We start from the raw sequence: 27,670 nt of genomic DNA, 5'->3' as shown, positions 1-27,670 counted from the left end.
GTTTTATAACATTTTCCAGTCTGATGAGCTACAACAACTCTTTTTCTGAGTTCCTCGGAAATCTCCTTTGTCCGTGCCATGATACACTTCCACAAACACATTCAGACTTTGCTAATTCTTTAAATAAAATAGGGCACTCACTAGCTACAGTATGTTTTCATCCACCTATTTGTATGTGCATTTTGGGATATCGCATCAAAAACTGCTGGATGGAAATGCCAAATGCGCATAAATTCTAAAAATGCGCATAAAAAAAGTATGCGCTCGATTGAGTCGGATACATTCTATTATCCGATAAGAAAACATGCGCATAAACTCATTTACCGAATAAATTCCTCAATGCGCATCAAAAAAATCATGCGACTTTGTTTCAGTAAAGTCTGTTGTCATGGTCTGGTATAATTCCCTACCAGAACTCTCTTGCATGACTGTTTTCCCAAACAGCAGCATCTTCCTCCGAAAGCAAGATAGATCAAATTCTTAAATATATTTTTAATATTTTAGAATTTGACATTTCTTTAAAGCCAGTGAGGAACATAGCTCATTGTATATGTATTTAGTATTTAAGTTTGTTAAATATTTGCAAAACCTACAGACATAAAGGGTGACCAATTGTAATGATTTATGAAAAAAGTAAATATGGAGGTTTCTGCCTGACAGCAACGATATTTTATTATACATTTGTCCATGACCTCCTCCTATCCAAGCCCACTGGATAAAAGTGCCCTGGTAGTATTTTGAATTTTGAAATGTGAACTTGTGAACGTGCATTTGAGAGTAAGCTGTCTAATTTCAATAGCAATATTCCCAGAAATATTTTCTTTAATCTAAAATGACTTTTCATTTGGTTTGCTTTCCATGCGTTCAAGGACTTCCTTTACAGATTCTGACAAGTCCACAAGTATGATTCTATTCTGAAAAGCAGGCTAAACTCCTAAATGGATTACATGGTCAGCTGCTTCTAGGGGAAAACACACACAATTTCCTTTATGTTCCAAACGTCATGACATTACAAAGTCTAAATAAACCTAGGTTCTGGGAATTGCTCAAGCATACTTAAAATTGTTTTTTATAAGATTATACTTGAATCATAGCATCAGTTAATTAGTAGACAGTCAATTAGCAGTATAATGTTAGTAGAATCAACATTTTGTCCTTACAATGTTACAGTAACTACAGTTACAGGTCACAATAAAGTGAATTTTACATTTTTACATTATTAAAAATGACCATTATTAATTCACCCTCATGTGGTTCCAAACCTGCATTTTTTTTCTTCTGTGGAACATAGAAGATATTTTGAAGACCATTGGGAACAAACAACATTGGAGCACATTGACTTCCATTGTATAGACAAACATGTAATAGACAAATGTATAGACATTTCTCCAAATATCTGAAAAAAACAAGGGAAGTTAAAACTTCAAAGAAAAGGTAGCTTCTAAATAAAAAGACAATGACAGAAACCAAAGAAAAAGTAGCTTCTAAACTAAGCATTCATCTTGAATATGCTTTAAGCATCCTAAATAGCTACTACTATATCACTATGTAAATGAAGCACCAAGCATACACCTTCCTAATGCTCAGTTGTAAATACTGTATATGTCTGTAAGCCAGGCTTACGTTGTACAATGCTGTTAACCACTTCAGCAACCTAATTTGCATTTTTTGGTTTCATAAAAATCCCCACAGGGATACTAACGTAATGACTACTTCATTAAAGATCTGCATAGCCTATATCAATCTACAGGGGCCCTTTAGTGCTTAGATCAGGATATTGTTTTAAATATGCTGCTAGCAGAGCCTTCTCAGTTTCATATGGCTGTCAAATCAGCTAACTGAAGTGAACACTCTGAAGTGACAATAAAATGTACCTGCTACTGAAACACATTTCACACCCAGAGATTTGTCTCTTCATCCTCTCACCTTATTTTATCTAACAGACATTCTTTTGAATGCAGTAGAACAGAACAGATCGGTAAATTTACACAAAATAAGACAATTTAGTCAAACGCAAGAGAACCCTGAGGGAATGAAGGGAGGGGGGCGGGGGGGGGGGGGGGGGGGTTATACTGTAAATGCATACATTTATCTGTGAACTTTTCAGAGAAATTTATTCATTATGCATGAACGACAAAACGAAACAGGACATACCAGAGCATAACTATATATACAGTATGCTGTGTGAATGAATATGTATAGAAAGTTCAATATCGAGGACTTTATTTATCAGAAATATGTTCAGTTGGTCAAATATGAACTATTGTCTATATGTAACATCAGAAGTAGTCTATAATAAGTTATGAGTATATATAATAAATTCCTGGACGTTTTGGTCAGAAATATGAACAGAAATATGACATATTTCAACAGGTCATTTCATTTTCAATTCGTCATACCAGAATCAAGGATCCTAAATCATCTATGCAGTAACAATACTCAAGATGATATACCACTGGCCTCTATGGTTGAAAATTAAACAGGAAAGTGATTTTTCCAGGGATACAACTGATCAACTCATTTAAAATAAATGAAAGATTACACTAAATGAGGCATTTGTTATTGTGCTCAGCATACACGCAGCCCATTTCCAATAGTGTCCAATGATCTTAAATTATGAGCAAGTAGATTATTGTTGGGGGTAAAAAAATAAAAAAATCTGGTCTTCTTTTAGAGCAGTGAAATAGATTGAGAAATACAGGGGGAAGATAGACAAGATATAATAATGTGTTTTTGTATCACTACCCCAAGAATGCATAAAGGGGGTCAAATTGACCCGTATTCAACTCCTATGGAATTTTGACTCGACACAGTAATTATGGATTACTTAAAAGTCTGTTGTGATATTTTTGCTCTGAGCCAAGGAGACACCAACCCAGTGTTTGAATACGCATGTCTACTATATAGTATATGATAATATATAGTTGGTGAAAAGCAGTATGTGAATGAAATGAGTAGTAGGCTATGTCTGAATTCACAGTATTCATAAAACAGTAGGTAAAAAAAGTACCTGGATGACCTTCTACTTCTGCCATGACTGTGAAGTTTACATCCAATGGAGACTTTACTGTCTATAGACTATCCATAGACCAGCATGGGAGATAAGTTGTGAATGGCAGGGAAACAACACAACTCACTCTATAGTTCACATGTAAAACATTCAGATGAATATACTAGAATACTCTTTACAGTAGATCTAAAGAGTTTGTATAGGAAAAAAAATTTTTTTTGAAAAGAATACATTTCATCATTTGCAATGCATGTATACAAGGACAGGTTTTTTTTTTTGTTTTTTTTTTTACTTCACACAACTTTTTGTAATTTCTGTTTGGTAAAGAAGTAAATAAACCACAATACCTTCAATGTACCAAAAACTTGAACTGTGTTCTCAGGAAAATGGTACTATTCAGGTCTGGGAAGTTATCATGAGTGTTTGAAATATTATAAAATTATTTGTAAGAGAAACTGTTAGATTAATTGTATGTTAATAATGACCTGTTATTGGGGTCGATGTGTGTGAAGTGTATCCTTCTTTCTAGGAACTATCAGTGAAAATGTTTAATTTTCTGGCTTAATACCAAGACTTTTCATTGTAACATTCACGAGAATTCAAAAGTGTGAACACTAGAAAGGTGTACACAAACTCATATCAGTCAAATACATTGTGTGTTAGATGACTCAATTACTTATTTCCTCAATAAAGTCATGAGCACACACATTAAAGGGTCATAACCCTTAAACCACATCCATTCAATAGTAAAACATGAGTATTTTCATCATTATTGATAATGACCACTGAGTATCGCTCATGGATTTTCCTCTCTCCCTGCACACATATCTTTTACAGCACTTTCTGGACCTGCAGGTGTATTTGGACACCACTTCTCTCTTCCACTCACTGAGGTGAAAATACTTTTGTTGGGAAATAAAGGCCCCCTAAGGCTCTTTACTGCTACTGCCAAAATGGCTGTCTTCATTCCCCACCATTTCCTTCCGAAAATATCAGATAAAACAGATTGCTTTTGAAGAAACATTGCAGTCATAACAACTCAATTTCACCTTTCCTTCCTTGCTGTCACATAACATCATAATGCACAGGAAAAAACAGAAGATGGGAGAAAAACACCCAACACCCAGTGTGAAACCAAAGTGATCCTTTATTTTCCAAAATGTTTCAGCTCAGTCAAAAACAATGGGGAAGAATTACTCACACATGCTTTCTATGTTGAATAAAGCTTACTCCTGATGCCAGTGACGCCAAATGCCATTGGTTCTTGTGTGTCACATGGCCAATCGTGATGTTACAAGTTTAATAAGAAACAACCCTAATTGAGATTTGAGCAACATCCAAGTTATTTGAGTGCATTTGCAACTTGAATGTGCAAGGCTTCCGGTGTCATACGCTTACAGTTATATTAGCTGCACAAAAACAGTCTGTTCTGCTACTTTATATTGCAAACTGTTAATTGTTATCATATTTATTATCATAATCATGAACACACAGGTTTGTAGCGCAATACATTTACTGTGCTGTTCTTCTAGTTATTTACCTTGCACATTCCAAGAAAATATAGCTTACTTCTGCATTGCAAATAAGTTAGGTGGATATATCTGGGTAAAATTATCAACTCAATTTTTGGTTTTAGTTTCCCACATAAAATTATCATATGGCTTCAGAAAACATGGAATATAAAGGATACTTGGTGCTTTTTGGAGCTTCAGACACTATACAATCTCATTTAACAGAGAAATAAAACAATATGGAGTGGAAATGCCATGGAAAAATGATATAAATAATGAAATTTGGGGGTGAAATGCTACTTTTAAAGTACAGAAAAGGTTAAAGCCAATAGAAATCAAGGTCAACAGGGAGTTTTCTCAGTCCTTTGCCTTACATAAAGCTCTAACTTCTAGGCACTCTTTTTTCTGTTTTCACGGCAAAACACATACATGTGGGAGCACTTGGGTTATTAGATAAGTTCAGTAGTAAACTGTCCCATCACTGCTCCTCCAGAAGAGACCTGTATCTCTTCCCATGAGGCAATGTTTTTCTGCTCAAGATGCAATGATTTATTTCTGCTTAAGGAACAGAGCTGTACATTTGCTTTTGCAATGCAATATGCTTGCAATTGGAACAGCAGCTTTCTTTGTGCCAAGGGTGCTGTTGATCTGCCCTATGAATAATGCTTTATTTTTGCATTGAAAATGTTTTTGACTGCTGCATTTTTGCTAAGGAAATAGTGCTAGCACACTAGCTAGATAGCTGGTCACTGACGCTAATAACTGAAAGGGAAAATCTCCAGCTTCCTGGTTGAAAGCAATGTTTTCTATTCACAAAATCAGGTCTGACAGAATTCCTAATTTGTGAACAGATCTGTGCACACCTAATGATGAAACATGTGTCTACATACCCTAAAGTAGATCCTTTTGCCAACACCTGAGAATACATTGTGATGACATGCCAATTTATCCTTTATGCAGGTGTAAATGTGCAGACTCAGAGTTTCTGAAATACACTCACTATCTAACGTTCCATTACATGGGCTTGAAGACAGCATGACATCATGCATCAATGGCCAAGCAGGAGACAATATTTAACTTATTTAATGAAGAGATTTAAAAAGACAATATTTATACTGTATAGTTTCTGAAGCACAATTCTGCGCTTCATCTGAAGCAGGAATCTCAACGCTGCAACACTATTTGTACTTAGCTTCCCTGTGGGCTCTCTGTTGCCATAGCAACCTCATCCTTCTCTCCATTCTTTCTGGGTGAGAACTGAGGAGATGGATAAAGTGCCTGAAGAGGAAGTGTAGGACAACAGGATTAGGAACTAAGTCCAGATCCTTCAAAGAGAAAAAATAATGGCAAAAAGAGATGGCAAGTTTGGTCAGCTTAGCCCATTTTCCACAGACAAGGACACCTACTGACCAAAAATGGCTGAATTACAACAGATATATAAAATACATATATAGACACACACTGTACTACAGTATTTCATTTGTAGAAATGTAAAAGTAAAATCTTTTCTAACAATATCATTTGTCAGTGTTTACAATACATTTCAATTCACATTGCACAATGCACACTTCTTTTTCTTGCTGTCATGTATTTTTTCCTCTTTTTTTTCTCATAGTAAGTTACACAACACATAGATGCACTTTGAAAACAACATTGTGATTTGTCTCTTCAGGTGGGGCTAGTTTCCGGGATAATGTTAACAGCTGAACAGATGCATATTTGTGTCAGATCAGCTTGTGTAACAGATGGCATGAATATAACATGGAATCCTGAGCCCCAAAGCAAGAATTACACAGTGATATAATTCACCTTTATGGAACTGAATTGGACAACTGCATGGGGCCAAATGGATCTGAATGCAAACAAATGTTTTGTGCATAACCACATATCTGCTAATCTCAGCTGTCTGAGGCAGACTGGTTAATCACTTGTCTGCCTGGCAGGGCAATTCTATTTGGCAAATCTATGCTTTAAGTATTCCAAGAACTGTCTCTGGGGTGCTCCAAGTCACTGTCTTCCCTTCTCCTTTGTTATTGTTTAATTATTAGGCAGGATTCATTCCAGTCAGGCAACAGGATTAGCCTCTCAAACCTACTGTCTGTCAAACTAAATATCCGATCTGTTTTGTTTGGAAGTGAGATAAGTTGAATACCTTCATAAATGCAAGAATAATGACATCAAAATGGATCATAATATTTGTTTGAAACAATTCTACCGAATAATAGAAAAAAATAATTCGTTAGACTGCATGGTTTAAGCCAACAGTTTCTACAAAACACCCCTAAATAAACAAACAAACCTTAAACGTTGGTAGCTGATGCTATATTGTCTGAAGCCCGTATTCACTGGGTGATGGCGCTGACGCTGTTCTTCTAGGCATAATGTCACCAAAGATCATATCATACATGCCATCAACTCTTTAGATTTTCTTTTCTTTTTTCTTTTCATCAGAAAAATATTTCTGAACAATGATTTGACCCGTGCTAGATTTCGTCTTCTACCTCTTTGAATATTCAGCGTTCTCAGCAACTGCTAGTGCAGATGTTCTTTTGCCAGTGGCGATACTCAAGGTAAGTGCGTGAAGTGCTTTGCTGTGTCTCATGCTGAATGGCATCTCATGAGCCACGCTGTATGGCACTTCTCACTACCAGCATTGTGACAATTTTAAACTGAGATTTTTGCGTTCTCGCCTGTCTTTCTTCAAAAAGGAAGACGTGTCAGCCCTTCCCCCGTCATCCTGTCTCTGAGGCATCTCACGAGACCTGGCCTTGGGGATCTGACAGCGAGCTTAAGGCTATAGAGCGAGCAGACCTGTTTCTCTCTCTCTCTCTACCCCTGTAAAGACTTATGTCCCAGCCTGGAAAGCAGGCGATGCTATTTCTTTTGACCTGGAGGACGTTCTATTTACTGTTGCGTTGGAGTCGGAGGAATTCGGAGCTAGTTAAGCTGATGCTCTCCTGCCTAGCGGCCTAGAAGCACGGACTTCAGTGGCCTACTCTGAGGTTCTACGGAGAAGCTGGTCATTGATTGGCCCTCCAAGCTGAGTGAGCATTTTCTGAGTGGCACTGTCTCAGTTACCATTCTTTAATGACCTCCACCAGGAGCTTTCAAAATCATGGAAACAGCCCTTCTCAGCAAGCTATTCTATAATGCCGACGGGGCCTGGGCCTCAGACTGAACTCCCAGAAAAGTGTCCTCACTCCGAGACAGCAGACGGTCTTTCTGGGGATACAACTGAACTCACGCACTATTCAGACATGGCTGTCTTGTTTTGTCGCTTCATGCTTGCCTGTCTCTTTTCAGATTGGTTGAAAGTGTGTCTGTGGATCTTTGACTGTTGGGTTCTGTAGTTTCAGTGGGGTTGCTTCACAGGAGGCCAATTCAGTGGTGGACGAGGTCCGTAAGTCTTCATCCTTCTTGGTCTGACCACCAGAGGGTAAGAGTCTTGTGCAATTGCCTTCGGGATCTCGCCATTTGGTTTCACACTCAATTTCTCGTACGAGGTGTGAGCAGTGTCTGTCGTCACTTTTCTATCATGGTCTTAAACCACTTTCTTTGGCCATCACATCATTGTTTGGACAGAAAAAATGTCAGTGGTATCTTACATAAACTAACAGGGGGGCTTTCAATCGCACCGCTTGGATCGGCTAGTGCGTCATTTGCACCTATGATGGCAAGACCGGTTCTTATCTGTAAAGTTGTTTATATATATCGATTGCAGTGAATCTCACAGCAGACTTCCTGTTGCATCCTCAGACAGTCAGACTGATATGGCAACATTTCGACAGGGAAGAGGTGGATCTGTTTGATTTGAGCAAGTCAGCGTCCCCTGTGGTTATCCCTGTTGCATCCTGCACCTCTGGGGATAGACGCACTTGCTCACCCATGGCTGAGGCTGCATTTTTACGCCTTCCCCCCATTCCCTCAGTGTTGAGCAGATTGCAGGAGGACAAGATTTGCCTTTTGCAAGTTGCACTGCTCTGGCAGACCCATATTTGGTTTACGAAGCAGATCTCTTTCTTGGAGTCTCCTTGGGAGATTCCAATCAGAGCAGGCTCAAGGCAGGATTTGTCACCCATGTCCAAGGATATGGAGGCTTTGGGTTTGGCCCTTGAACAGGGACCCCTAATGTTTATGGTCTCTCTGTTGAGGTTCAGGATACTATTAGAAATGCTAGAGCACCTTCCACTAGGAAGCTGTGTGCTCCAAAGTGGGGGGTGGTTGAATCTTGGTGTGCAAGTTGCAGGCAGGATCCTATCCGCTGCCCAATCGGTTCAATGCTGAATGATCAGTTCACTACCAGTATGGCTTATACCACGTTACAAGGTTTATATGGTGGCTATTGCTGCCAAGCATGTGCAGCTGGATAGTGTTTTCTTGGGAAGGAATTCCCTGGTCTCCAGTTTTATCCTCGGAGTGAGACGGCTGAGACCTTTGCCTTCTGTTTCTTCTTGGGAGCTTTTTGTGGTCCTAGAGGGTCTTTCTGGTCCCGCTTTTGAACTTCTGGAATCAGCCTTACTTTGAGTTCTGACTCTTACACTGTGTCCTAACTACACGTGACACGCGATAAAAGGTATCTTTTCCATGTTAATCAGAGTTTTGGTCCTAACCAGCCACGCCAGCGACACACAACGATTTTATTTTAGAAACGGGTTCTATTTTTCTGCGATGTCGTGGCTGGAACAACAAACACAAAGTGTGGCAATGATAATCTCAGGTACTGTTTATGTGCTTTGTTTAATGTTAAAAGTGTGCAATGAGACTTTGAATATCATTTAGTGCTCCCAGCTTTGTAGCTGTAAAAGCAACAATGGATAATTCACCTCAGATCTTGAAATTAAACAAATGGAAACAAGAACGTTCAAACTGTGAACAAACAAGTGTATTATTTGACAAAGATTGTTTTAGTAACTCAGTAGCCTATGTATTTTTAATCATGTCTAAATGGTGTAATATTTGTGCATTTGATTATGTAGCCTACTTATCCATTTTCTTGCGATTGCCGTCAAGATTACCCTCTGGTGCTGTGCACTTGCCGCGAGAGCCCGCCCACACGCTGTTCTGATTGGCTGTTGATTTTGATGCATCTCGCAGTCATGTCTAGTGTGGACAGACAAATTATTTGTCGCTGGAATCTTATCACATCGCGTCTGGTTAGGACACGGTGTTAAGGTGGTTCTTCTGATCTTCCCTTAAGCGCATCAGATATTTACAGGTCTTATCAGCTCCTGGGTTGATCAAGGCCTTTCTGTATCCTAGGCCTGGCTATGTGCCTAAAGTTGCATCCACCTCATATATGTCCCAGGTGGTGACTTTGCAGTCCTTTTCTCCTTCACCTTTTAAATCTCAGTAGGATGAGAGACTGCATAAACTTTTTCCAGTGAGGGCTTTGAAGATTTATGTTGATCGCACTTGCCAGTTGCATAAATCTAGTTTTTTGTGTGTTTTGGAGGGGGCCACAAAGGGCTAGCTGTCACAAAACAGAATGTTGCATTGGGTTAGGGATGGTAATTTTTTACCTTATGAGGCTCTGGCTATAATAGAGTTCACTCTACTAGGGCCGTGGCATAGTAAACTCCTCACTCCGTGGTGACGCTATGCCTAGAGGGGCAGCGTCAGTACTAGCGATGAACGATTAACCGAAATCAAATCGCAATCGTGATTTGAAACGTTGCGATTAGCTAATCGCAAAAGGCTGTGATGTGGATTCTGTATGAAAAATATGCCAATACTCTCTCTACAATGCTGAAGTAGTGCGGATGATCTGAAAACACAGACAAACAAGTAACCTGCAGTTTAGCGATCTCCATTCTCCATTTTAGATTTTCTGCTTAAATGAAAGTGCCATTCAGTCAGTCTGTGTTCTGTCACGAGCTGCTTGCGCTATTTGCTGCGACTAAACCTGCGATCAAACCTTATCAGTGATGAACTGCAATAAATCCAAACATGGATCTCAAGTCTCGACTATAGCCTATTGATTGTGATTGCTGAATGCCTGCACTTATGTAGTCTCAGCCTCAGACGTCACGCCCACGGAACGTTGGCTAAACGTCTGATGCATATGGTACACTTAACTGGAAACACTTCAGGAATGTCGAAGTCGTCATCTGATTGGTTGAATTTTATCGGATTTCCGGGGGCGCGAGTGTCGCGTTTATTTTCGGTCCGCCGGGAAACAAAGCGCAGACGTGTGATTGCGGAAGAAAAACTGTTGTGTTTACATGAGTGACAATGAGCATTTATCAAGATCAGCTAAACGTAGGATTCTCAAAAGTATGCGGTTATATGTGCGTGAACAGATCAATGACTTACTGCTTGTTTTCTTCTCCTTCTTTGATTTTCTATGCTGACTGACTTGTTGCACGCCGGTCTGTTGTTGTGGGGACATTTCCACGCCCCGAAACGTGACGCTGAACGAAACGAACTGTAATTGGTTGTTTGACATGTCGGTCAAACGGCCTTATGGGCGGGCCTTGGTCAAAGAAAGCTGCTATGAATTCCAGACCTTCAGCCGTCAGTCTTAAGGTCTGGCTATGCGAGACTAGCACTTATGCAGCTCTGTATAACAATAAGTATTTTTTGCTGTTGTTTTAATAGAAAACATTAAAGTAATTTGGATGTATTGGATTACTAGGAATGTCACTGTTTTAATTTTTGAGAAGTTTCTTGTTTTACCAGTAGGCCTATATGATAAATAGCCTATAATAAATCAGGAAACTAGATGAGGTAAAAAAAAAAAAAAAAAAACGTGTATGGGTTGACATTCTCTTGATTTTTGCTTGTAGGTGAAAGTGCAATAATTCTGATGAAATATATTTCTCAAATGACAATAATCGTTATGATTATAATTTTGAGCAAAATAACTGAGATTATCAATTTAACCATTATGCAGCAGGACAAAAATGTTTTAATTGACGAAAACTAGACTAAATAAATAAGGGCATTGTTGACGAAATATGATAACTACTAAAAAGTACATTAGACACAGGACTAAGACTAAATAAAAAAAATAGCTGACAAAATGAACACTAATATAAAGGCACACTGCATCTGCTAGACTACAAGGTAGTGGAAAGGTCTGAAGTTAAAGGCATGTTGTACTCCTGAGAATATTGAGCTGTAGCTTGACTTTACAAAAATCAAATCGCAAATCAAATCGCAATCGCAATATCTGTCAGAAAAAAATAATAATCACAATTAGATATTTTCACCAAATCGCACAGCCCTAATCAGCACCATCAGCCAATGAATTGACATGTATTCTATATGGGCTTTAGACAATCTGTACCACCCAAGGGTGTTCCAATAACATCAGCTACGGACGCAGCGTGTTGTTCCCTACTCAGGAAGCAGGGGTTACTTACGTAACCCAAGGTGATTTCTACCAAATCATTTTATTAAACACTTTTTTAAACTGCAAAAAATCATGCAACTCAATTATCAAAGACGCAAACATACTTTTTATTAATTTTCATAAAAAATCCGTTTGGCTCAAAGAAACACCAGCGATTTCAAACCACGTTTTTTAGACTGTCTTTGGTTCACTGCAGTTTTAAGGAGAAAATGCACAGCAATAGTGTTGACATGAATTTGCACATGGTTTGTCTTAAATCATATAAAACACCACACAGACTGACATATAAACAACATCAAAGGCTTGATTTTCACCATAGGGGGACTTTAAAAACCTGGATTCTACACTGTAAGAATAAAAATCCATAGAAAAACAGAAAAGGTACTGGCAATTTTCTGCAGATAAACACTGTATCTATTTAGTTTACAGACATAACCTTTAACCCTGAAACAGTGCGGGGTTGAAATCGCGTTCAAGGGGGCAGTCAGAGTACCAGTAACATGTGAGAAGGGCCGGTACGCAAGAAAAAGTGAGGGTACGCTACAGATTAAAATATAGAAGTGCTGGTACTGTGTATCGGTGTGTTCCGGCCCACTTCGAGTAGTGCTTAAAACACAACACAATGAAAATATATAATATTTAAACAATGCACATGCATTCATACGTCATATGTCATGTGCTGACTTGCTAGACTTGCCGCACTCAGCGCAGTACATTTGGTTTCATGAAATAGTAATATGCTGAAGTGGTTATGATAAGCAAACATCTTTTTCTCTGCAAGAGAAAGTATCTAGAGCTTTACAAATACCATTGCTGTGCTGCACCATGATGCAATAAATCATTTAATATATTCCTTTGGATCAGCTCTCAAGCCATATTCAACAGAACATGGAGTGTCAAGGGAGCTTTATCTTTTCCGCTACAGAGAGACAGTCCTTTGTTGATAAAAATCTCTTTCAAATTCATAAGTTTGAATAAGAATAATGAATGTATTTAATTTCAGCTGATCCTTCCATCTTCTATCCAGAAATGTAAAAACTACAGAGATGCCAGTTGACTAAATGCAAAGCAATTACATTTAACTATTTGTAGTGCTGCTCGCATCTTACATAACATTAAACACATTGAAAGCATCATATTTCAGGTCCTGAGATCCTCAACTTGATGTTATATCCACTCAGATAAGCACAGGGCAAAGCCTCATTGTGACAGACTGGATATGTGCTGCCATGCTGGTATAATGAAGGTTTGTAAAGGCAAGCAAGCCACAGGCCTCACCAGCAGACCTGAGATTGTGCCAAACTCAGCAAGGGACAGGGAAGTGGGAAACCTCAGCCAGGAGTGGTGATGATGAGAAAACTCTCAATTAACTCTCACGTAAATTTTGTCTGTGAAAAACTCTGAAAAGTCTCAACAGTGTATATACAGGTACATGCATTACCAGGGAATTGTCATTATCGTGAAACATCATGAACATTTAATTTTATTATGTTTGATGCTGCAAGACAGCATTTTTGTAAGACAATGTCCAACTCCTAAACAGGCAGCCTACATTAACTTTTGATAAAACTTTCTTGTTTAGTCATAGTGGAAATTATGCCACTGAAGGACAATCATAATTTGTGTAAAACATTTTCATACTACAAATATTGAAATGATTTATAATTAGTTCACTCCTCATTTTAAAAAATTGCTATATTTTTTGTAGCTTTGGGTCTAGAATGTAAAACGAAAAAACATTAAATTAAGTTTCCAAAGCAGTTAATGTGACCATCATGTAACAAAAAGCATGAATCTGAAATTTGTTAGTTCTAATAAATAAATAAATAAAAATCAACCCCCTTGAACATAAAAAAGCTATAAATAAAGAAACTAATCATAATTAGTTATGAAACTAATCAAGAACATACTTGAATATTTATATTTTTTGCACTTTTTAATTAATCATTTATCTTTAGCAACTTTTAATCAGTCATGGTGTGAACTAAATCCGGTTTACGTATCTGAACCTGGCAGATAGGTTTAGGTATTTATGGTGCCATGGAAACATTGTGGGATGTCATGGAGACAATCCAAGTGGAATGTCATGGAAACATTATGAAGGAGAACAGGATTTAACCATACAAATCTCATCTAGCCGTAGATATGAGAATTATGAAATATTGAAAACATGTTTTCTTTCTTTCTAAGTTGTGAACAGAATGTTTTCTAGCATGGCCTCAAGATTGTTTTAATTACTTTACTGTGATTGCATTGCACACCCCTCAGATTTTTTAATTACTATAATAAGAAAATATATGCCTGCAACAAATGTTAATAAAGATGTTCTCCAAAGAGAACCTCCATTCATGTCATGCATGTATGTTAATGTAAGCTTTACATGGGGGTTAAATGTTTTATTTAATGCAAACATCAGAATAAAATGTCATTCAACAGACAATATCAGCATGAAAAGTGATCGTGAGACCTTACTCACAAGAAGAAATGGACAGAGACTGGTGAGTCTTAAGAGTGGGTGTCTGAGAGGAAGAAGGGGGGCTGACTGCAGGAACTAGTGTTACACCACCTACCACACTGCCTCTTCAGGGACTCCAGGCTATCTCTGCTATCCACGCTACTGAGGTGTAGCTATGCTCCATCTGCTGCTGTTACCATGGCAACAAGGCCCACTGATCTACATAAGACCATGGAGGGAGATCTGTTCGTCTGATCTATTAGCATGACTCAACGGCATCTTCATCTTTGCCAGCCCTGAAGCCAATCATTTTGGAAATATGACTGAACGTAATTAGGTTGACCTCCGAGTGAAAGCGGAACAAAATTTTCTCAAATTTTTACTCTCCTCATTTGAAATATGTCACTATAATTTAACACAAGTCCTGCACCTCAAGCAAATATTTCAATCAAAGTGTTCGGCAGACATGGTCAAACATCAAGTATTTGTTTTAAATGAAACATAACACTTTCTAACTGCAATTAAGACTATAATCTAGGTGCTAATGTAAAAACCTCAAGGCTGCGAAACAAATACATAACTGGTTTTAATTGCAAATGATTATTGCAAAAAAAAATTACTGGAGCACATTTTACAAGAAAATACTATTTCAGTTCCACCATTTAAAAATTTCACATTTAATTCAGTGTTACTTGCCATTTCTTTGTAATTGTCTGTGAAATGCACAAGCAATTTCTGAGTGAAATTTTTTTTTTTTTTTTTTTTTTTTTTTAATTCGAACTTTATTGCTCATATTGATAAATTAATAATTGATACATCATAACTGGCATTTATTTACGGGGAAATGTATTCTTGAAGTTCTTCTGACAATTTCTAGATGAAGACCATTGCTATAGTACGGTGCTGTCATTCTCATATGTTGTGTATAAAATAAGTATAGGATCATTATAATTGCATAATTTGATACAAAGCACACTGCAATACTTCAGGCAATAGAATTAGGCCCACACACAGGGAGTCTAAAAATAAAAGCTATAGCACATTTAGCCACAGCTCTGTCTGTGCATTTCATGCAGAGAACATGTTGTTTTAGTAACAATATTATTTCTGAAAATGTATCACCAAAAAACCTGGGACCTTAATGTATTATCTAGAAGTAAATTGTGATCCGAACATATGTTTGTGTAACAAATTAGAAAAGAGCTACATGGGAGGAATTACATGAGCATGACCACCAGAGCTGACAGTACAAGTTAGAAAAAGTAAGAAAGTACAGTAACTGATTTGTGATCATGTTAATAAATGTTTATTGGCAGAACTGAATCAGCAGGTTCCATTGTTTGATTAATAAAATCAACAAGCTTTTCATTTACACCTTTAAACAAAAAAACTGAAATATCATGGCTATTATTATTGCTAAAATGAATAAGTAAGTTTGAGAGCACTAAAATAAAACTATGTGCAATAGACATTGAAACTAAAATTCCAACACTCCCTGATCTTCCCTACAAGATCAGTACATATACTGACCTCAAATGGTTTAGCTAGCTAATTTAGATTAAAAAAGGATAAGACTAAGAAAGTGTTTATGTTGGCATCAAACTAATTTGGCGAGCTTCTACCAAATGCCAGATGAATTTGTGCCAAAATACTATGTGGAGTGCTTTTATTTCAGCATCACTATTAACACAAGACGTGACTCTGATTGGCCAGCCAATAGTGGCACAGTTCCGAACCTTACGGTCTAAAATTCCACAGGATTATAATGAAGATTCAGAGTGGGTGGGAGTTTGACCGCTTGCATTACATTTTTCTTAAAATTTCGATCTCCAGAGAGCTGTTCCCTCTAACTCGCTGCTTTCATCCAGTTACCCCACCATTAGTCTAGACTCTGGATCTTCCACAATATAGTTTCCCATCAGTACAATAGACAAGAGGACAAATGCCAGGAAATCATGTAGAGATAAACCTACAACCATTCTGTTTTATAAACAGTCAACATCTGAAATCAAAATTTAACTTTATCCTGGGCTATGTTTTCAGATAACGATGGATCTTAGCACTTAAGAGCGTTTTCTACGAACATTCGTGTTTATTTCACGTGCGTTTCACAAAAATGGACTTAACACGATCGCACGCAGCTGTGCTTTAAGTGCTACTTAAGTACTGAAATGTAACCTTATAGAATGGCTCGTAATTGTAGCACATGCTTGTATTTTGAAATGTGTTGCCTAATTATCATTTGCTAATGATGCCAAAAATCTATACAAGCACATATGGTGGAGACACCAGCAAAAATGGCTGAACCAAAAAACAAAGAAAATACATTATAAATTAATGTAATTTTAGAGGAGGTGGAGCTAAACAAACATTATTTTCAGTAGGGTTAAGGGCAGTCATAAAACTAAAAATAATATTGTATTATATTGCTACAAAACTAACTGCAACTAGTGGCATTAAAAGATCAGGGAAGGAGGTCAGGAAGAAGTGGGAGGACTTTGCAAGCCTCAAGAGAAGAAGAAAAGGCACTGTCAATACTTGGCACAAGTGCCTCAGATAGGATTTGTGGTGATATTGACCTCCATGGTGGAGTATGGATGTATCAACTTGAACCTGAGTCAGGTGCATCATGCTCATAAGAGCAATCAGGTTCACCTCCCAATGGCAGACACCTACCATCTCCCAGTCCTCCCAACAGCCCACCCATGCCCCAGCCTCCATCTTCAATTGTTCAGACTACAGCTACAATAGCTCAGCGGTTTGAGAATGTCTGTGGTTGTAGTCAGGAGAAGCAGCTGGAGAAGGATAAACTAGATGTCTTAAAATACATTAGACAATGTCTTAAAGAGGCCAGTGAGAGGGACAACAAAGTTCAGCAGCAGCTCATTGACCTCAAGAAGGCCAATCTGGCTTTAGAAGAGAAGAGATTGGCACAGCAGAAGATGAGGTTTGCAAAGCCCTTCATTTCGGTATTGCAAACCTCAAGCCTCTATGAAATACTACAGTAGAAGTATTCTTATAAGCGTTTCAAATTGAAATGGCTATTTGTAGTACTTAAAAAAAAAAAAGCATATAAGCCCTATAAATGTCCATATACAACAATGTACTTTTTCATACCTTAATTTACTTGTTGTCCTATACAACATTAGCCACATTAGTGTTTTTAGCGTTTCATCTCAGTGAGCTTTTATTAGTGTTTAAGCATGCGCTGTAAGGTGAATTTAGCGTTTTTTGATGTTTCAGTGTGGATGAGAAACGTTTGGAAAACGCTAAATTCACCTTACAGCGCATGCTTAAACACTAATAAAAGCTCACTGAGATGATACAGACAGAACAAGACATAATCAAGTTATCTGACAGCTGTTGTACAACCATTTCCAGCATTCTGAGAAACAAATTGTGTCCGGCAAGTGTCCCAAATATCACACTTGCAGCATAATCTCAACCCTTAAAAATCAAACAAAGCCTAAATGCGATCAAAGGATCTTGTCCAAGGTGAATGCTTTTACACATCCTTTAATCAAACATTCAAATGTTACATGCACAACATGATGATAAAAACCATGCAATTGTTCTCCAGTCTGACATTAAAACTTGGGGAAAAAAGAAGGAAACCTTCACCTGATAAATAAATCAGTGTGTTTAAGCATATTGGACTGTTGTAATCTTAAGCATAATTGGTGTAAGATCGCGCATATAAATGAACTGCAAAACGAATAGTCTGTCAGAGCATACATGACTCAACAAAAACATTAAGAGTATAGTCTCACAAGGATTTGGGAGAATGTGTGTCAAAAATGTAAGCATGGTGAATTCAGCATGACTTCATTTCTACCTCACATCTCTTTTCTTCTCACTAAAGCAAGAAGGTGCTAATGAGAACACCTGGCTGAATAGCTGAGAGCGAGAAGTGTTCCTGAAGCCATTCATTAGGTCTCTCACAGCGACACTCACTCGTGTAGATCACTCAGCCCCAATTTGAGTATGCGAGTAGGAATTTTCAGGAGGAGGAGTTCGGCTGGTTAGTATGGCCCAAATTAATGGGAATGCTAAAGGTATAAGGATTCACAATTTAATGGTAACATATCAGTTACATTGGTAATTTACTGGCATTTGGTCGATATTGGATATATATTGGCTGATTATTGAAAATTGATTACTTTGCTGCAATCTAAAGCTTACTTGAAGTTAACCATTAAAAAATAATCTAATAATTTAACAACACTGTTAAATGTAATCTTTAGCAAATCTCAGAATTAGTATCCATTCAGTTTGATACTGTACATTATAAAGTTGTGAAGCCCAAATTTTAGTTTTTAGTATTTTATGTATTTATTTATTTAGGCAAAATATTATAGATTTTTTTTTAAATATTAAAAAAAATATTTTAGAAAAATTAAGTTATTGGTCATAAATGAGTATATCGCAATGGTAACATTTCATAACTCTGTCATTACTTGCTATTATTGTCATGTTCTTTACAACATTAGTGTTGACTGGCAGTAAATTACTACATTAAAAAATACAATTAATGAAAAAACACAAATAATAAAATAAAAATGTCAGACTCTTATCTACAACAGTAATTTAAGAAGCTATTTGGATATTACTTAACATTAATCAATAATAGGCAGTGCCCTAGGTGATGTCATTTTAGAGGAGAGCAAGTTGATATAGAAGTTTTTGATTTTTTTAAAAGTTTTTTTCCACTTTTGAATTTTTATATTCAGCAATTCTGCCTTAATGCACCTTATAATGCATTTTATGGTCTTTATTGTAACCACAGTTATAATACATTATAATACTTATCTATTCATTGAACAAGCCTTTAGAAAGTATAATGCATTAAAACACATTACAAACAACCAATTTCAGAATCTGCAAATAGTATAATGCATTTTATATTACTGTATTTATGAAAAGATACAATGTATTATAATGTACATTATCAATACCTTTATAATGCATTATACATAAGGGCTTTAAGTAAACTGTTTCCAAAATATTTGTATTATAGAATTTTATAGACCACTTGTAAGATATCAACCTGAAAAGAAGTATGGGAAGAATTTTAGTTCACCCAAAAATTTTAATTCTCTCAGTAATTACTCACCCTCATGTTGTTCCAAACCCGTAAGACTTTCGTTCATCTTCGGAACACAAATTAAGATATTTTTGATGAAATCTGAGAGCTGTCTCACTCCTCCATAGGCTTATTGAAACTTGTCGGCCCAGAAAGTTAGTAAAGACAATGTTTAAAATAGTTCAAGTGACTACAGTGGCTCAACCTTAAGTTTATCAAGCGACGAGAATACTTTTTGTGCGTGTTCTCAAAAATAACGACTTTATTCAACTATTCATTTTCTTCTGAGTGGGCCTCTGAGTGAGTTCACATAGTGTAAATTAATTTGTGTTCCGAAGATGAACGAAAGTCTTACGGGGTTGGAACGAGATGAGGGTGGCGAGTAATTACTGACAGAATTTTCATTTTTGGGTGAACTAACCCTTTAAGATAAATAAGCTGACTTCATAGGAAACACCATGTTTCACCTCAGAAGTACATTAGTAACAATATACAATACAACATTACCACATATTTAATCTGAAACGCACTAAACTCTACTACAAAATACTCCTTTTATAATCTGAATTTTCCAGAGTAATATTTTCCTGCCTCAACCATCTGTTGTATTCAGCGAAGTTCAGTTACAAAACTCAATAGTCTATAGCCCCCAAATCAAAACTGTTGAACAATTGTGTCCAGCTGTTACCAATCTCGATCACAGGGCAGGACCAGAAGTCAAATGATGCCATTATCTATCCAGACTGCAATAAAGCTCAGTGAGCCCATTACAAAAGGAAAGTTCACTCAACCATTCAATAGACCTCTATGACCACAGGAAATTATGGAGCCATTTGGATTGTCATGACAGTAGCAGTAACTTGTAAAGGAAGGGCAACAGTATCAGGCACAGAACAAAGGCCAGCTCTACCACATCCCTTTTAATATACTATTTTCCTTGAAAATAATCTTTAAGCATACAAACCCAAGCACTAATTTGAAACAGAACAGAGAACATTACATAAAAAATAAAAAATAAACTCAGACAGACAGCACCAGCATTATCAGTATATTGCTTTTTTTTATTCTGCAGTTTTTCACACTTACCAAAGTAGAAATGGGATGACCTTTTGTAGATTGTATTGGCCGCTCTCTGTAGAGACTCCCAGAGCAGGCAGGACTTGTGTAGATTATCACTGGTGGGTATAGACAGCCACCCAGTTCATTTGTGTGCAAACACTTGTTTTCCTCATCTTCAGCCTCCTGTCCAAATCCTGCCAGCCACTAGACTCTGATGGCATATCCTGTTATATCGCCCATGCTACACTCTCAGTCCTGAAGCACTGACTGAAAGAGGCTGCCTCTCGTTTCCAAATGCACCTGCAAAACAGAGAAAAGAAGATGTTATTATTCTTTTTAGCCCATCATTTCAAACTTTACACTAAAAAAACTTTTTTTGCCTTCTCACCATTTCTATCGAAACAAACAGAGTCATTAACACAGCATGGAGGAAGCATCCCTAATTAAAACATTAATTTAACACATAGAGAATAGTTTGTATATTATTATGGCCTAACTGCAGAACACTGGAACTCAATGTAGGCAGAACATTTTTAATGTTTAGGGTTTGTATCCACACAAGTAACCCAGTTCACTTCCTTAATGCAATGTTCTTTCAAGTGAAACATGTTATCCATCAGGAATTGGTTGACCTGAACGTCAAGTTTAAAGTTTCTTTTTTTTTTTTTTTTTTTTACAACAACAGTTTTTACAACATGTCTCCGTTAAAACATACTATTTCAGAAAGACTTAACTGTAACAGTAAGTTCATTTGAATATTAGTAAACATTAACCAATAGACAGATGTCTATGAAGTCATTTTAGAGTAGAGCAAGTTATTACTTTTTGATGAAAGATTATGCAGGCTGATAAATTGTGCACAATACAACCTAAATTATGTATTAAGATACTAAACAGGGATTGAAAGTTATTGGGTCTGAGAAAATATGGGTGAAGATACAAGATTTATCCCTGCCTATTTATTTATAAAGTTTTTTTAAAGAAAATTCACACTATCATTTCCATGTGATTTAGCACTAGTGCAAATACACTTTTGGTGGCAAACAGCACAGCTTTAAAGATCAGCATGTGGGAACAGCTCACTATTAAAGTAAACAGATTTATGGCTGCAGGGCAAGGCTGCTTTCAGAGACACAAGATGATGAGCAGTACCTCACATCTAAGGAACTGCATGTGAATGCACCGAAAACATTTAATATCTTGAGCTTATAAAAAATGAAACAGAGAATGGCTACATATGGAATAATGCTTTTTTTTCTTCTAACACTGTCATTTTTATTGTCTGTAATTTACTGTAACTGTGTTACGTTTGCAGTGTTTCCTGAAGGAACCATGTTTTTTTTTTATATCCAATACATTATCATGCATTTTATTTCATATCCTGGAATATGCTAAAATATAACAATAACCCTGACTTTTACTTTTGATACAAACGACTTGTACATATTTAGTTCATAAAATTTTCCCATGAAATTTAAAACTTAAAACATTTTAACATCTTAATGTAATAAAATAGTGTTTCACAACCAGAAATGTGTTCCTTTACAGGAAAAAATATATTGAGTATAATTGAACATGACATGAATGGACTATACAGAGCATGACTATACTGTACTGTACAGGTAAGCAGATGACAAGCTTGACTCACAAGAACACATTGGGAGATCACAAGGAGAGTGCAGGAGAGGATTCACAAGGAGATCCGATGGAAGAATCACAAGGAGATATCGTTATCGTTATAAAGTATCGTTATCGAAGTAATCTTTAGAGTAAGTAGTCTGTTGTCCATAAATGAGACCATGACTGAGTGTGAGGTGTGTGCTTTTACGCAGGGCTGATTGGCTTGCTGATGGGGAACAGGTGCAGATGCTAGTATTCGAGTGAGTGAGAGCATTGTGTGGGCAAGGCTGCGTTCCAGTCCACTTTTAGACACGCACTTGCGAACTTCCATAAGCACTTCCCCTCGGGGGAATCCCTGCCGCCATTTTGAAGTGCGTTCCACTTCGTGAAGTGGACGAGGGAAGTTTATATGGACAGACCCTCGTTCCCTCGATTTTGACCGAGGGAGCGAGTGTACTTCATATGTACACTTCAGGCACCTGTATTTCCCACAATGCAGTACGATTGTGACGTCACCACAGATCTTGCCTAATCACCACCACAACAAACAACTATGATATATTAATTATATATTTTTTTCATTTAAAACAACCCAAACACACCTATATACATTTGGATGCTGCATTAAACAAATTCTTAAAGGGAAAAAAAATTAAATAATAAATCAACTCTATAGCTGATTCCAAGTGACCAAGAGCTTAGGACGTTCCAATTCAGTCCATTGCAGTTTCCGCCAGTAGTGGGCACTCGTGCAACATAAGCAATGACGTACATCCGAGTGAACGAGATGGAGGGAAGTTAGCGAGTGAAGGGCATGACAATTTTGGACTGGAACGCAGCCCATGACGGAGGAGCCTGGTGATACCGTGGCTGCATCCGAAAGCTTAAAAATGCGGCCTTTGGAGGTTGCATTCAAAGGTACTACGGCATCAAGCCATGTCCAAATCTAATGTTAGCTTTATTTCCTGTCTCCTAAAATACCTTGGGTGCTTCTCAATACTCAAATTGATCCTTCCTCGTTTCCTTACTCCTACGTCATCAAGCCCATGACCCAGAAACCAATCCAACTCAGCCATCTTGAAGGACATCTCAATTCTCTAACTACACCATGAGGAGGCGAGGAATGAGGAGCTTCATGAGGAGTCATGAGCGAGGGTACACACGTGACACACTCCTAAGGGGGTGGAGCTAAGACGAGAGGAAAGAAAACGAGGATTCACAAATAAGAAATGAGAAGCACCCCTTCATCTGATCGATTTTTGCTTTCCATTCTGTGACAGTTGAGCTAAAAAATAAAGACCACATCTGAAACTTTCAATTGGCGGTCAGTTTGTGTGTAAATGTAAGCTTTTGATCAACGTTATCCACTTTTGATGTCACTTCTAGCGAGAAATTACTACTGTAGTAGAAAATTAAGCTTGCACTATTTTGTTGAAGATCATTCTAATATGATGATTTTGTGCTCAAGAAAAAATTCTCATTATGATCAATGTTGAATGTGCTGCTTAATATTTTTGTGGAAACTGTGATCCATTTTTTTTTTTTTTACATCTTTTCTAAAAAGTCTTAAAATTCCTTAAAATAAATTTAATGCATCCTTGCTAAATATAAGTTTTACTTTCTTTAAAAAAAAAATACTAACCCAAAACTTTTCCCAGGAGTGTATATTTTGCTATGCAATTTTTTTTCAAATACCTTTTTCTTTCTTTAAAAAGAATCTATCCACAAATTAACAATACATTAACAAGAAATGAACCACAGTAGGTTATTTTATACTCCTTACATTTGTAAGTCTTAAAATATATATTATAGCCATAACCCAGGTTTCACAGACAAGGCTTAAACAGACAAGGCTTTTATGTTTAAACTGGAGTCAGACAATGATGGAGAGACTCAAGAAGAAGTGACATGTACAGGGTTGCCAACTCTCACGCATCTGGCGTGACAGTCACGCATTCAGCCTCAATCTCACGCTCTCACGCTTAACAAAGAAATCTCACGCTAAATTAGACATTCTTCTGTGCTGTATTTTTTTTCACTCGTGTGCACTAAATTTCAGAATTACTATAAACAATTCAGGCTCTTAACTACTGGATGGACCACTATTTATGGCGCAAATTAGTTCAAATCTCCCGGAATCTAGAGCGAGCACGCATGCGAGACAGAAACTGTAGCGCACGCACGGCGTACGGCAGCGTTGAGCATTGTAGCCAATCACTGACATGTCTGTTGAACGCATTGGCCAATCAGAGGCGTTTAAATGAGTCGCTGTCCTGAAGATGTGTTTTGCGCGAGCTCACCGAGTTCTACACTTTCGCAAACCAGTCATTATTATTGCCTATAAACTTAAGATGCAAATAAAAGATTCACTGCAGTGTATTTGATATTCTTGATGCTGTTCTGATGCGCTCCATTACGCACCGCTCTGTTTGGTGTTAGGATGACTAAAAGTTCAGCGGTCTAGCTCTTCAATGTCAGAATGATTAAAGAAGTGAACGAATGCCTGGCAAAATGTAAGTGGAAAACATTTAATATTTGACTGTTTTACAATAGAAATGTTCAACTACCGACAGTATCCGGTGACGCGAATTACTCAACTTTTTTTATTTATTTACTAAATTTAGCCTTTTTGAATTGAAAATATGCTATAATTTCTTTGATTCATTTAAAGAGAATGCATGCATAATTAAAAATAAAATGTTATTTGCAAATAGTTACAATTATTTCACTAATACAATAAGCTTTTTTTTCTTTATTCACTTAAATCGCTTTTATAATTAATTCCTTTAAATAAAAATACCCCAAAAAAATTGGGTTGGAATACCCACCCCCACCCCCCCCCCCCCCCCCCCCCCCCCCCCCCCCCCCCCCGTTGAAATATATATATATCTCTCCCCCCCCCCCCCCGAAATATATATATAGCTCTTTAAAAGCAAATATCTCTCTTTGCTTTGAACTTTGAGCGTTGTAACTTTGCAGATGTTGTTTATGCTCAAACAGCAACATTACACACTAACTAAAGCTAGAAAAGTTCAATCATAATCAACCTCCCCTTTAATCTAAGCTCTGTCTGTGAAACCGGGCCTTAATGTTTTTAAGTCATAATTTCTGTTTTACATGATTAATCAAAAGCACAATCAAAATCTGTCCCTGGAACTTGCTTAAGGACACGTACCTTTAGTTTAGAATTGCTGTAAAATATAACTGTATATCACAATATGTTTGCTTTGAATTTCACAATCCACTTACGTCTCTTCAGTACACATGATTTCTACTGCAGCCAATCAAAGCATCATCTATATAATCAGGAAGCAGAAAGCAGAGGGGGTGTTGTGTTAAACAGAAATGACTCACTGGGTGCCAGAGAACAAACCGATCTGAATTCTCCTCAGTGCTTCATGTTCTTTTTGAAATACATGTAATTGTTAATACCAGTCAAATTTCACATAACTCCAGGACATTACAATTTCCCTCTGGAACTCTAGAACATCATTCCTCAAGTCAAGTGCCTTGGGTCACAGCTAAAAAACAACAACAACTATGGATACAACAGGAAAAGTAGGCTTGAGCGTTTCTCAACATAAACTAGTCAATGGATCTAAGCATACATTCAAAATGAGGATGCATGACTCACAGGCATTAGAGATGGAGTTGCGGAAAAACGTTGCCAACCTCAGCACAAAGATAAAGGGGGATTATGTGAGTGATGCCAACAACACCCTGCCATGGTGGTGCAACTATTTATAAAGATGCCCTCAAAAAAAAAGACAAACAAAACACAAAAGTGTGTTCTATTTATTTTTGGTGTAACTGAGTAGATGTTAAATTTAGAAGCATGTACTGTAGTACTATCATAGAATGACTATAGTACTATTTAAAAGAGGTAGTTCACCCAAATATGACCATTTTATTACTCACCCTCATGTGTTTCCTAGTTTTTCAGACAAAGACAAAGGAGCTCTTTGGATTTCAACTACAAAAACTCTCAGAATCAGGCACTGCTGCTTTTATAACACATTTCACATTTACATTTATGCATTTGGCAGACGCTTTTATCCAAAGCGACTTACATTGCATTTCAAGGTACACATTTTTACATTCTTATCAGTTCTTGCTTTCCCTGGGAATCGAACCCATGACCTTGGCGTTACAAACGCAAACGCTCTACCATTTGAGCTACAGAAAGTAGCTCCAAGTGCAATTGCCGTGTTTATAGATTCCTAAATGAACCGAACTACAGAGAACCGCACCAGCTTCCAAAACAACTGCTCCAAACAAGCCAGGTGTGAAAATGCACTAAGTCTTTTAAAGCCATATGCTATATTTATATGAGGAACAAACCAAATTCAAGTCATTATTTACCGACAATCCTACCATATCCAGTGACCTGACAACTTGAAATCTGTCAGTGAGGTGAACTTGATTCGTGAACAAATCAATCTGATTCGATTGAACGAATGAGTAGTAAATCATCAACAAACCACTCAGTATGATTTGTGAACCTGATCCAGCACAAAAGAGTTTTTTAATTTGCCAGTCTGGTTCTCGAGACTCTATGATCCAGTCGCAACAGTTCTCGAGTTAACAGCTCACTGCCTGGAGAGGAAAAATATCAGTGTATTATTATGACTTAAGGCTTCAGAAGACTTGGAATATAGTGCATGAGTCATATGGATGACTTTTATGGTGCTTTATTGGTGTGTTTTTTGTTATCTTTTTTGTCATTTTTGGAACTTAACCAGTATGAATTGTTGTATGGAAAGAGCAATGTGAAGATTCTTCAGAAAATCTCTATGTTAAATAAAATAACAGCATACAGTTGAAGAATATCATACGGGTGGGTAATTAATAGTAAACATTGAACTTTACATTTTTAAGTGAACTATTCCTTTAAGAACTCCAAGGCAAAATAAATAATTAAATAACGGTTGAGAATACACTGAACAAGAATGCCGATCACATGGTCATCGTAACAGCAAAATCAGTGTTCCAGGTGTACACTTGGTGCCGTTTGCCAAATGCCAACTAGCTTCCGACACCTGAGGTCCAGATCTGCTCAGCAGGAAGTAAAGCCAGTGACCTCATGCTTACGGATTCCCATGGCACGTGGGAGCATTCTGATGAAACAGGCTTAACCAAGAGAGAGGATGGGGTGTAATTAAACCACATCTCCAGAGGGGAGCCCATGCATAGCCAGAGATCAATGCTGGGGAAAAGAATTGTAATTTGCACAGTATGGCAAAAAGCGGCATTTAAACATGCCAAGCTCAGGTTCAATCGCTCTATTTAATGGAAGCGAAACGTTTAAGGTCATTGTCCCAGTGAGGCATGGGGAGATGGGGCCCAGTCTCCATCCTACAAATGATGATGTATAGCTTAACGGGACCCTCTAACTGAGGCAGAATACCAAGTGGAATCCAACCTCCATTCAATCAGAAGGTGATTCTCCACATAGAAAATATGCGTGGACTGGAAACACTCAATTCATTTAGATCCGTTTGTTACAGTTGCATTGTAAATACAGTTTTTGTAATTAAAATACATGCGTCTCGGACTGATTACAATAAAACATTTATTA

The 27,670-nt window shown here is 37.4% G+C and overlaps 1 protein-coding gene across 2 annotated transcripts in view; it reads right to left on the bottom strand.

The window, feature by feature from the left end:
- lrrc7 (leucine rich repeat containing 7) overlaps positions 1 to 27,670 on the bottom strand; it is a 112,985-nt gene that overhangs the window by 71,446 nt on the left and 13,869 nt on the right. For both annotated transcript variants that reach the window (XM_084129680.1, XM_084129681.1), the window contains exon 2: positions 20,500 to 20,772. The gene's annotated coding sequence lies outside the window, so the exon portion shown is untranslated. The remainder of the gene's footprint in view (positions 1 to 20,499; positions 20,773 to 27,670) is intronic.

This window comes from Abramis brama (genome assembly GCF_963993115.1).
Source record: "Abramis brama genome assembly, chromosome: 11".
Classification (NCBI taxonomy): domain Eukaryota; kingdom Metazoa; phylum Chordata; class Actinopteri; order Cypriniformes; family Leuciscidae; genus Abramis; species Abramis brama.
This window is presented reverse-complemented; position numbering and strand designations above follow the sequence as displayed.